Here is a 13,434-nt window from a genome sequence, read left to right on the forward strand (position 1 = left end):
GCAGTGTTAATAATCTTTACTCTCCTAAAGCTAACATTTGCAAGGTAATTTAAATGACGGCGATACCTCAAATAAATGGTTTGACATAACAATGACTGAAAAACTTACTCAAGATCGTTTTGGAACCGGGGTTATAATTTTTGCCAAATGTATAAAGTTCACAGTTTTTGCTGATTGTTTGGATCTTTAAAAAGTTACCTGGCTCTAATTGGCAAATAATAAAAAAGCACATTTTTTGGAGACAATGTAGCATTTTGTCTTATGTATAGATTGTAAGAAGATTAAGCTAGTAAATACAATGATTGTTTAATAAAACTTTTATTTTGTGGCAATAAATTTTAAAATCTATTACTTTATCAATTCTGAAATAGATGATATGTTATTATTAGCCCAGATTCTAGTTTTAAGCTGCTGTGTAGACCCCATGTAAACCTGAGAATATACATTTCATTTTGCTTGTGTAACTGATAACACCTATGTGTAATGAGCTCTGGCTTGATGTAGACCTGTCGGAAACAGAAGCAGAACCCCTGAAATTTATGAATATACAAGAGAGCTTACTGAAGCAAATTATCAAAATATTTAGGAAGACATTCTGTTATGTATTTTAGCCTATATAATTTATATGACATTCTAGAATATTAAAGGCAATTATATCACAGGCCAAAAATAGGTCATTGGCATTTTCAGCAAACACCATGTCCTAGACATTATTCCAATATTAGGAAATATTTTTTAATGTTTAAATTTTTAAAATTTAAATTAATTTTCAATGATTTTAACATAGTTGATTAGGGTGATAAGGATCAAGGGCTACTGGAAGGTAAATGAGATCACCATTTCCACATTCTCTTTTTTTCCTTCCTGTATCTGGGGAAAGGGGAGAGACAAGCAGAGAAGACACATTCAGCCTCCCAAACACCTCAACACCTTGGGATGGGGGGCAGCCACCCAGCACCATCCCAGAGTCCCCGATGTGGGACATGATCTGAAGGTCCTGCTCATGAGGTTTCAATAGTTCAACAGTTCCAAATTATTGCTGATTTCACCACTCCAAGCACGATGAATTCTATCGAGAATCAACTGGTTGACTGAGTCCACCTTAGAGTCTTTGTTTGCCCAGATATTCACTGCCAACACTTGGCTGGGATAGCTGATCAATTTGTTCTGTCTTCCATCCTCTGTTGTGGTACCAGGTATCCTCTGCAGATTCCAATGTACTCCCATATCCTTCATGTGCACCTGGCTAAGCTGTCCACTGCTGTCTAAGCCACTGAGAAGGCCCAGCTCTGATACTTACACTTCACAGTCAGACCACGGAACCTGTAATTCTCTCCATGATTGGGGTTCTGAGTCCAGCAATTCAGTGGAGGAATCTCTAGAGAAACTTCATCTGAGGTGATCCCAGACCTGATTCTTGTGTGTGCTTGCTAATACAGACTCTGGCACAGTTTGTCACCCCAATCAGCTTATGTGCATGATAGTGGTTCTTGGTTCAGTTCTGTCTCCTGTCCTGTCTTCTACATAAACCAATGGGTATTGGAGACAAACCTGGTCCTGCCCACTCAATCTTCACGTACACTAGTGGTAGCTGCAGCCTAGCTGTAGCAACCCGTGACCCGCGATAACCCCCACCAAGCCCTCACTCCTTGAACTCATTTCCATGTTTGCCAGTATGTACAGTAACTGGTCCAGTTTGTCCACATACTATTCAGCTTTCATACATGTCAATGGACATTGAAGCCTAGTTCAACCCAACCAGCCCTACTATCCAGCCTACACACATTCCTGTTTTGCCCCCTCTCTGTCTAGCCATGCCTGCCCCAGTCCTGGTTCTCATGTTCACCAGTTGAAGTGGCAACCCAAGAAGGAGGTACCCACTGTTTCCCAAATGGACCCACTCCCACTCCTGGTTCTTGCACTCTCCAGGTGGTTCTGCAGTTTACCTCGACAGAATTTGCCCCTAGTGCCAGCATCTGCCAGCTGGTGCTATGGCAAAGCCCAACCAACCCACATTCACTCTGGTTCATGTATGCACCATTTGGATCAACTCAGCCTGGCTTTCCTCTGATCCAGCTCACATGAGGCCCACAGGTGTTGTAGCCCTGCCCGGCCTGATTTGCCTCCATCCCAACTCACATTCTCCAGTCTGACCAGCCCTCCACATCCCCCACAATTGGCTTCGCCCCTTCACCCCTGGTTCTTACATGTGCTGGTTGGGTGCTGCAGTCCAGTCTGGCATGCCCCACCTTCTCCTCAACATTTGCCAGTAGGTGCTATAGCCTGGCTGGAGCCGGTCCACCCCAATTCTAGCTCCCACTAGTGGGGACTAGACTAGTCCAGCCCAGCTGGCCTCTAGTCCTGTGCCTCATGTGAACTGGCTTGTGCTGTGGCCCAACCTAGTCTGACCCACACTCCATTCTGGGGCTGATACGAACTGGCACAGCCTGGTTTGCCCCGAATTTGAGCCAAACACATGCTGGTAGATACCATTCCCAGGCCTGGTCCAGGCTGCTACTTATCATGGTTCTTGTGCTCACCTGTAGATACTGTGTTCCAACAAAGGAGTTTCCCAAACCCATCCATCAGAACCTCTCCCAGTGCCAGATCTCACACCTACCAGTTGGTCCACTGGCCAGCCCTACGTAGTCCACCTACTGTCCTAGCAGGAATAGTGGCCTTTCCTGACTGGCCTTCATCCATTCCAGGTTTTATAGCCCAGCCAAGCCTGATTCATACCCAGACATAACTCACACATGGCTCAGCAGGGCAGAGGCCTAGCCTGGCCTGTCTTACACCAACCCTGGTTCTCACAAGCCCCAGTGGGTGCTGGAGTCTATCCCTGTGTGGAGCATCCCAGTTCCAGTCCACATTTGTGCCGAGGGACACTGCAACCATGCCCAGACCAGATAGCAGCCCCCACTCTGGCCTTTGCATTCAACAGTGGGAACCACAATGCAGCCCAGGTGTCCCTTTTGCTCCCCAATCAGGCCTGTTCCTAGATGTTATTCAGATCTTAGGAAATCTTAAAAAGAGGAGAACATGTTTGTAACCTTCACAGCATTTAAAACCCAGAGACATAGGGTTTGGACTGAAACAATCACTTAAATTAATAATGACTGAAGTCTTATTTCTCCAGAGCTGAATCAGTGCATAGCTGATCCAGCTTGCTCTGGCCCCTGTGGCCCCTGTGGCCCCAATGCATAAGACAGCATTCAGAAGCACGTAGCCTCATGCAAAAGGTATGGTTGTTTCCCATGGATGGACGGGCAGTGCCCAACAAGTTGCAGATAGAACCTTTACTATTGATGTTTCCTACTCCACATGGATGTGGTATAATTCATGAAGTATCCTGGACAAAATTCAGGTCCATGCTAGTTTTGACCCCAGACTTGACTTTACCCTAGCTTCCTCACTGAGAAAAATGCAGCCTACTGGAATGAATGCTATTTCAGAATATGCAGAAATGGATTACAGTCCTAAAGCTCCTACAACTAACACACTTGGGCCCAGAAAACCCTGTGTGTTTACTTTCCTCATGAGCTAACAAAGCAATCATGAAAGGTGATATGCGAATCTCAGGATAAGAATTTAGGAATCTGTTCGCAGCCATCAGTGAACAGTTCCTACAGAGTTTCCCTCCTCACTTAAAGCTGGAAGAGTTTGTGTATCCTCTTAAGCAATTTACCTATAGATGGGAAATGTGGAGCAAGTAGGAGGAATATAGTTCATCACTGGCAAAATAGGATCCATTCTATAAGGTCTTAAGAACAGGATCTCCAGAAGAGGAGGACATGCCTATGGGTGAAATCATGAAGAGAATACAGGGCATGATCCAGCACACTGGTGAACTCACTTCCTGGGAAGTCCTTCCATAGGATAAAAAATAACACACAAGAATAAATGGAAAAATCATATGAGGTTATGTGTACAACAAAGATGTTGAATACTGATTCAAAGTAAGTTCCCTTAAGCAGGAAGGCACAATCTACAAATCACTATCCAACCATCAATTTGAATCACCAAATAGGATTTCTTGTTCTAACTTTCTTCCTTTCTTCATTTCTTTCTTTTTTCTTTTTACTTTCTTCCTTTATCCCTCCTTCTCTCCTTCTTTCTTTTCTCTTTTTTCTTCCTTCCTTCCTTCCTTTCTTTCTTTCTTTCTTTCTTTCTTTCTTTCTTTCTTTCTTTCTTTCTTTCTTTCTTTCTTTCTCTCTCTCTCTCTCTCTTTCTTTCTTCCTTCCTTCCTTCCTTCCTTTCTTTCTTTCTCTTCCTCCCTCCCTCCCTCCCTCTTCATTCCCTCCTTGCTTTTATTCTTTACAAAGAATATTTCAAATGAGAAAATACAGTGTGTAAATGAAAGAATTATATTTTACCTGATTGAGTAGGCTTGCATCTTAGAAATATTAGAGGGAAATCCAGGATTGAAGAACAATTTTTTTTTTGGCCAAAGGACATTTGGATATTTATAATATAATTCATGGGTCACACAAAAGTACCAGCTTAAAATTTAACCTGTTATAACTTTATTGAACTTCAAGCTTCACCTGTGTATGCTTTGGCAGTGTGAAACTACATAACATATTGGAACTTATATGGCCACGGGCAAGATATTTCACTTGCTTGATTGATGGTTAAAATCTACTTCAGAAAAATCAAAGATAACAGAGTATAAATAAAGCCAGATACAACACTGGAAACTCATGTCTCCTTAAATGTTGTGGACAATGAACTCAATCAACCTTTTTCAAGTGAAAAAGGAAAACACTGATTTAATACACTGATATGTTGCTATGTTTATTCTTACGGATACCAAATTGTGCAAGAATACAAAGTTACCAAAGCTGGAAAACTTACATATGCTTTATAAATATCAGATGTTCCATGGCCACCTGCTCCAATTGCTTCAATAATTTCAGTGAGTGGAGATGTAGCTTTGGAAACTGTTTTACTAAACTTTAAAAATAGACTATTTCTCACAAAAATTAAACTGCTGTGTTGTATACATTTCCTACCAAATGAAATTCAAGTTATTAAAATAAGATTACCATTAGTCAACTAAAACAAAAAACATAGTGCTTAGTATTTAAAATGTGCAGAAGATATGCTATAAATACTTTGAAGAAATGTTTATGTAAAATAAACTTATGATTAACTGCTAGCTTTTAATTTCAGTGGCTCTCAGTGTGAACATTGGTTTGAAGAAAAATTGTCACCAATCAACAAAATGAGGAGTATCTATCTATCCATATACTCTATCAATCAGAAAGTAGGAAAGCATTCTTATTCTCCCAGTTTGAGAATTTAAAATATATTTAGAATCCATTTAGTGCTTGAACTTCGGAATCTTTCACATTGGTAGGGAACATTCTCTGTCAAGGGCCATTTGGATATTTACAACATAACTCATGGTCCAAACAGCATTATTAATCTGCTACAGATTTGTTGAATTTAGAGTCCTGACTAGAGCTGCGTTGACAGGGTCATACGAAATAATTTCATGAGCCTTTCCTCTTCTCTGTCCTAATGGGATTCATAGGAAGATATTATTAGGTCCAATAATAAACATTCAATTATGAGGGCATCTCAGAACAGAAGAAAATGAACTGCTTGATATCACCTCACTTTCTGCTTTCCTTTCTGCTTCTGTTTCTAGCCCCTTGCAATTCTCCCTTTTCTTTTTCTATCTGAATCATTTTATTCACCTCTTCTGTTACAGACAGAAATTTGAGTTTTCAATACTTTGTTAATACTACTAATGTCATAACATTCATAAATCATTTCATGTTTTTCCATTGTTACAAATTGGCATTTCTGATTTTCTAGATTTTTATTTTAATGGAACAGTTCCTTAGGCTCAGGGATTTCCCTGTTCCTAATTTACTACCCCGTCTTTTCCCCCATATTAATACAACAGTATAGTCTTTCAGCCAATAGTCACAAGTCCATCATTCTTCTATTTAAGTGTATCATGATATTGAAGGTATAGACAATGGTAGCAAGGCAATTACTCTTATTTGAGCACTTTATTTTAAACAAACTTAAAAAAAAAGAGCAACCATAGTCCTATGTTCATTTTCATAGGTGAAACTTAAACCACTATGACGAGTATTACTCTGGACCACCTTTCCCAAATTAGTGTAGTTGTCCCAACCATCCCTTTGTCTAGACAGACACTAGAAGAAAATCTTGTTGCAGTCCACTTTTTTGCAAAACATCAAAGATAGCTGTATTAACATGCAGTTGAAGGAGATAATACAGACAGATCCCATATACCCTTCAACCAGTTCTCCCCTAATGACTACTTCTTGTATAATTACAATCCCTTATCACAATAAGAAAACTGACCCTGACAAAATTCATTGTCTACCAGCTGCACATACATTTGCATTAACTTGTAGGCTATGTGTTATATGCAATCACATATTCAGATTAGTATGACCACAATCAGGGTACAGAAAAATTCTCTCATTTTAAGGATCTCTCATAATGCTCTTTCAAATTTCATTTTTTTTCTGGCTGTTACACAAAATGAAGAGAAGGATAGAGGAACGTTTTTTTTTCTTTCTTTGGGTGAATGTTCTGCTTTTTATTTTTAAAAAATTGTAATTCTTTGGCATCTGCCTTCTCTGTCTTCACCCACTTTTTTAAAAAAAGTTTCAGTTTCAAATTTTAATTAAAAAATTGTAAAGGTACTGAAAGCGACAGTATTATTTATTATCTCTTATTTAAGAGATGGGAAGATAATGAAAGAGACAGAAAGAGAGGTACCTCTGACTTACTGATTCATTCTCTAAGTGCCCGAAACAGGCAGGGCTGGGCTGGGACCTAAAAGCTCAATCTGGATCTTCCACTGGCATGGTAGAAACTCAATCATGTGCAGAATTCCCACTGCCTCCCCAGATCTGCTGCAGTAGGAAGCTGGAGTCAGAAGCCATTATCAGACGTGAAACTGAAGAAATTTTGCAATGAGGTGAGGCACCTTAACCACTAGACCACTGCTCTACTTTTTAAGGACATTTCTTTCAATTTTCCCCAAAGAAATCTGCTGAGCTAAATGATAAAAGTTGAACTAACATATATCTAGCTATGAATGACTCAAAGATTATTAACCTTTAAAAATTATTTTAGCTCCCACCTATAAGGCAGAATACACAGAATTTGTTTTGCTGTTTGATTTCATACTTTGGCTATTTTAAACAGTGCCCTTTGTAAGTATGGTGTTGCAACTATCTCTTTGATACACAATATCCATGTTTTTCAGGGGTAATTATCTAGCAATCAGATGAAGGGATCCATGGCAGGTCTATGGTAGTTTTAAAGAAATGTCCATACTCAGACTGGTCTACTGCTACAAATACTGGCAAACCAGGGTAGGGGGTGGGACCAGTGGGGGTTATTGTGGGTCGCTCCAACTAGGCTGCAGCTCTCACTTGCTTATGTGATGGCTGAGAATGTGCTGGGCAGAACCAGGCTGGAATGCAACACCCATTGGTTCCAGTGGAAGTCGGGGCTGAAAACAGAATCAACCCAGGGATCGCAAAAACCAGCTGATCAGGGCCATAGACTGAACCGGGCCCTGTACTTGCTAGTACATACAAGAATCTGGTTTGAGAACACCTCAAACAAAGTTTCTTTGGAGATTTCCCCAATCAAAATGCTGGACTCAGAACCCTAACCAACAAAAGAGAGAAGACAGAACAGGTCAATCAACTATCTCAGCTATATGTTGGCAGCGAAATACAGGGCAAATGGAGACTCTATGATGGACTATGTCAATCAGTGGATTCTTCAAAGACCTCATAGTGCTTGGAGTGGCAAGTTTGGCAGCAATTTATAACTGGTGAACTATCAAAACCTCTTGAGCAAGAGCCTCAGAGCATACCCCACATGCGGGACCTGGGGAGGGTGAGAAATTGGGTGGGCCTTCTCCCTTAATACCCCCCTTTAAACATGAAGGAAACAATTTGGAAATAATAGTCTTACCCACTTTCCTATAGCAGTTGAACCTTTTTACCCCAATTAACTATGTAAAGATTGTCAAAATATAATAATAATAATAATAATAATAATAATAATAATAAAAAGAAATGTCCATACTGTTTACAAAGAGGTTTACAACATCTTGGTGGAGTTGACACTTTTTATTTGATTGTCTTTATGCAACTTACTTGTGTCCCTGCTCAAGTTTGATCTTTTTGCTTTTGTCTGTTGAATTCTTTATATTGTGGAACATTAATCCTTTAACCCTAATGTAAATCTTAAACATTATTTCAGAAAATATTTATTAAAAATCATTAACTCTATGGGAAGAAGTTGTAGTTCTCAAAAGAAAACAGGTGTCCCTAACAATTTTTTTCTGGGTAGTCTTACAAACTGAAATGAAACAATACAGATAATCTAGGACAGGATAATGTGGGTATAAGATCTTAACAAAGTCTATGCTTGTCTGGAAATCTCATCTTTGTTATAATCTCTTAAGCAAATACTAGTCTTTGACTAGTCTTGTCATATGGACTAAGGAATTGCACCTTTAATGTGAAATATTAAAAGACAAATTATCATGCCTTTTTGATGACAAAGAAAGAATTATTGTTGGCAAAGTAAAACAGGCCATTCATTCTCATTCTTAGGTTTTACATGCTCAAATGGGGATCTTTTGGAGAGATTTTTTCCAAATAAATATTTTTTTTTCCTTTCTATTTTCTAGATAGCATATTCGTAATGGTGTGGTGGGGACCCTGGCTGACACACTTTCAGGTTATCACAATTTTAGGCAGAATTATTTTTGTGCCTAGCACAAGCAGAAGAAACTGTCCTTTCTCCCTTGGCTGTATCACTGGAATAGGAACAGCTTCGATCATAGCAGGTTTTGGTGTGCCAAAAGTTAAGACTTACAGACATGAAAATTATATAGTACTATCAACCTGTATAAAGAGCTAGAAATGGAGAAAAAAGAAATTGAATCATTTACAAGTACTAAGCCTCTTCTGTGGAACAACCCTTATTCCAGGTGCTTAGGATACAACAGCCAGTAATGGAGAACACTACAGGCTAGCCATATTTGGGGATGTTCTTTTTACCATTATTTCTGGGGGAAAATAATGAAAAGAAATTGCCATATAAGATAATTTCCAGATTCTAGTCCCTTCAAAATGGGAATTTTATAGCTCTGCAAGAAATGCAATGAACTCTACTTCTTCTTGTACTTTGTATTTTCTTCCAATATACATTCCTTATCTCTTGACACCCTCTCCCCTTGCCTCCCTTCCTTTCTACTTTCCTTCCTTCATTTCCATATTCCTTCATTCTTTCATTCTTCTTATATTTCTCCATCCATCCATCCATCCACCCATCCACCCATTTCTTCCTTCTTTAATTCAGCATCTGAGTCAATAGAATCCTCCACTCTAAGAGTACAATACAGGCTCTGTAGGAGTCTTATGGGACACTTAATCAAAATTTCCTCTAAGTGTTGAAATTTTCTCCAGCTACCACAGGCTCTCAAGTCAGATAGGTTTACCACTGAACTGAGATATACCAGGTAGCCTAATTTCTCAAAGCCTATTTCCTTGGATGCACAAAAAAAAAAAAAGCAAAAAAAAAAACCCCAAAAACCCCTACTTCTAATGTATATTATATCCTTTCAATAAGATGAAGTATTTGAAAGTATCAAATAAAGATTTGAAGGAACCAACTAAGTTTGCCTATGCTTACCTGATCAAGTTCCATTTAAGAAGTTATTTTGCCCCCATGACAGGGTATCTGGCAAAGTCTAGGATGATTTTAGATCGTCATAGTTGGCAGTCAGGGGTTAGCATTACTGTTCTCTCTAAATTTGAGGTTAGTGATTCTCCCAAATGTCCCACAATACTCAAATCCATGCCCCACAGCAAAGAGATATTCCTCCTCAAATGTGTTACTAAACCTTGACCTAGCACTTTCTTGGAAAAAAAAATTGTCACTGGAAATTTCTCCTTTGTGAGACAGCCACTCAATCATCAATGAGTTACCTGAGAAAACATCTGGGTAAACTGAGGCAAGATCTGTGATTCCATCCTTCCATCCATGATGGCTGGCTTAATCATCAAGACACATAATGATCGTGTTTCATGGGACAAGAGAAGTTCTTCCTTCTTCATGTGATAATCCTTCTAACACTGAGAGGTGGCTATTTTTCCTTCCCTAATACCAACCCCCTCTCAACTTACAGTCATTGAAGATGCTCTGAATTAAGAAAGTATGAAAATTCCTAGTTTATCCACATTTGAGTGGTTACTTTCTAGTTTTATATACAAGTCTGAGAGTATAGAAGAGTTTAAATGATCTCACCTAAAACAGAAATTGTGTATAAATCACAAAAGTGCATCGCATGGGTTTGTAAACAAGAAGTAAGGAGTTCATTGCCAAGGGTGCCTTTGTTTTCACCTCTTTTTTTCTTGTAATAAAAAGACAGTGTAGATAACATTTCATTATAATTCTCTGTGCACACCCTAACTGCATTATGTCACAAGAAAAGTTCAGCATTGCTTTCAACATAGTGTATGTTTGTGAGATAAGGGACAATGATACTGACTTATATTTGTGTAATAAAGAATATAGATTAAAAAAAAACAAGTTTACCATCTTGAGCTTGAAATAATTGTCAAATCTTATTGGAAATACATTTATTCTGATATCTGGCACTCAAACTCCCTTTAGCCATTTCACAGTTGGTGAGCAGAAAGGATGTTTCTGCCTCATTTACAGTGTCTGAACATGATTCAGACAATCAACTGCAACATTAGTCAAAGAAATCAGTGGCTAATGATTTCTGACAAGCTAATGATTTCTGCAGTGACAGGCTAAGGACCAGACTGGCCAGCACCAGCTTTCAGGGTTGTTTCACTAGAATCAGCAATAGGCACTGATGCAAGCTGGTACAAAGGAATAAACAGAATGGGGCTCGAACCATGCAGTCTTTCACATGCTCTCTGGAAAGCAAAGTATCTGACATACACTAACTGTTTTGTTTTTCATAAATATGTTATCTAACATGAACACAAAGGAATCTGCTGTGTTATTTGATAAACTATCACATTTAAATATAGTCAAAAAGCTCGCAGTCTCCTGAAATGATAGAATTAGTCTTGCCTGACTATTTTTAACATTGATCATTTGAAAGATGCATGCTTTGATTCTAGAAACCCATTTCTCATCATTTAGACTGACTGCCACATGCACTGAATGTTGATGTCTCCTCTCTTGAAGTGGAGGCCGTATGGCCTAGGGCTGAAAGGGCAAGTAGTAAAGGATTTAACTTCCAGCCTCTTTGCTGCCGCTGGTCCATTGTGTGACCTCTGGACAAGTCAATGGGAAGTCCTGTACTGCCACTTCCAAATCTGCAAGATAATGGGGTTGGGACAAATGGTCTGGATATCTTCCTTCAATAAATACAACTTAGATTTTATGACTGATATACTTACTAGTCTAAGATATGCTCTAATTGTTTTCAACAATTTATTTTGCCACATAAATTCCTGATCAATTCGTGTTTCCTTAAGGAAACAAAAATTATAAATCAGTTCAAGTGATATTTTATTTCCATATTTCCTCATTTGAGAACTTCTGCATTCTCTTACAGCACTGACTTTAATTATTTCTCTACATTGCAATATAGAGCATAGTAAGATGAGCTGAATTTATAATGACATTGGTTAACAGGAAATACCAATTAAGTTCAATGATCAGAATTTTTTAAAATAGAAAATTTTGCTTTAAAGTCAAAAATTTGCAGAAAGGTTACTGTTATATAGTCTGAATTAAAACTTGCAGTGATTACGTTTTCATGTATTTAGAGTTCAGCCATGTTTTCAAAAGCTGTTACAAAGATAATGATATGTTTCGGAAAATTTTCAAGAATCTTCTCTCACTTAAACTCCATTTATACATCTAATACACAATTCACTATCAAACCTCAAAATAATGTGATAGAAATCCTCACATAATTAGAAACAAAAGGCTTTCTCCTCAATGGCATGTATTGTTCCAATTTGGCATTTCCTCATTTGTAATTACAGTTTTGTGGTATGTTAATTAGTCATATTCATGATGAATTTTTATTCTAATTGTCAGCAGTTACTTTCTACACTGTAAATCAGAAAGCATGAAAATGTTTATCTAGTACAACCCAATCACAGTATGAATTTTATTTACAACTCCTCAAAAAGGAAAATTTCCCTGCCCTTAACCTCCTGCTAAGGAAATTCATCAGAGGTTTGTTTTTATATTTTGCTAGGAGGCTCCTGACCAAAGGGTAAGCAATTTATAGGCTGCCTGGCAATGTATGAGGTGGCTACTATAAACAGCTCTTTTCAATGGAAGATTGCAGTGATGAGTTAGTTCAATCATATCCTCTTAGGAAATGCAGACCAGTTGAGCAGTTAGTAATAACAGAAGGGAGGAGGTGTTCAAAGATAAATGAACATCAAGAGAGTAACCAAGCCATGTCTGTAGAGTGAATCAATTGAGAGTGGCTGATGAAAGGGTAGTAAGAAAACCCTATTCCTTATCTTCCTTGGTTCTGCCAGTTTCCAATTCTTAGGGCTGTGTGAGGTTCTTGAGGATTCACAGAATTACAGATTCTTGTTGCCCCAGATGTCTTCACAGTCAACTCCCCTGAGTAAGTTAACCTGCATGAATTTTCTTTTGTTGAGCCTTAGAATGAGACTGAGAACTAATGAGAAATGAAATATGTTTATAACTTTCTGTAAATAAAACAACTCCAAGCCTTTCTCTCTGCATAATTATGAGAACACAAGATAGGCTGATTCTTTCCATGGCAAGACAGAAAGGCCAATGGACACAGATTATAGATGATGGTAATGATATCATTGCTGGAACAAAGGAAAAGCACATTTTTATATATTTTTATGATTAAGGAATTCTCAGACTCCACTGACTATATTTCTATGATGAGGAGAGGTATGACATAGGATCACATTAGGTCCTTATCAATAATATCCATTCTCTGCTATTTATGCAAACAAAAGACAGTGGTGCCAAACGGAATTAAATGAAGTGCCAGTCAAATTTATTTGACCAAACATATGTTGCCATTCATTTTCCCCGTTCATAAATGTGAATGTCTATAATCTGCTGGGATGTGCAGGGTTCTAAGAACCTCACTCCAGGCATTTAAACCTTCACTATCAGGAATACGCTCTGTTGTGTGCTTCCAGGATCTGGTTAACTACAAGTCCCTCTGCCAGCACCCCTCTTTCCTGCTCACTCCTGACTCTTTCAGCACTTTGTACATGCATACACACACACATACACACCACTTTGTTTTATTATAACACTTAAGGCATTGTCATGTGTATCTACTTATTTTCACACATGTGTCGGTCTCCAATTAGTTCATAGATGTACTGAGGACAGGGATCTATTCCTTCT

General features: G+C 38.5%; 1 protein-coding gene across 1 annotated transcript in view; it reads right to left on the reverse strand.

Annotated features, from left to right (window-relative positions):
* Positions 1-13,434, reverse strand: part of TTC29 (tetratricopeptide repeat domain 29) — a 207,464-nt gene that overhangs the window by 91,525 nt on the left and 102,505 nt on the right. The window lies entirely within an intron of this gene.

Source organism: Ochotona curzoniae, unplaced genomic scaffold, assembly GCF_017591425.1.
Source record: "Ochotona curzoniae isolate NIBS_2020 unplaced genomic scaffold, NIBS_Ocur_1.0 scaffold_4506, whole genome shotgun sequence".
NCBI lineage: Eukaryota > Metazoa > Chordata > Mammalia > Lagomorpha > Ochotonidae > Ochotona > Ochotona curzoniae.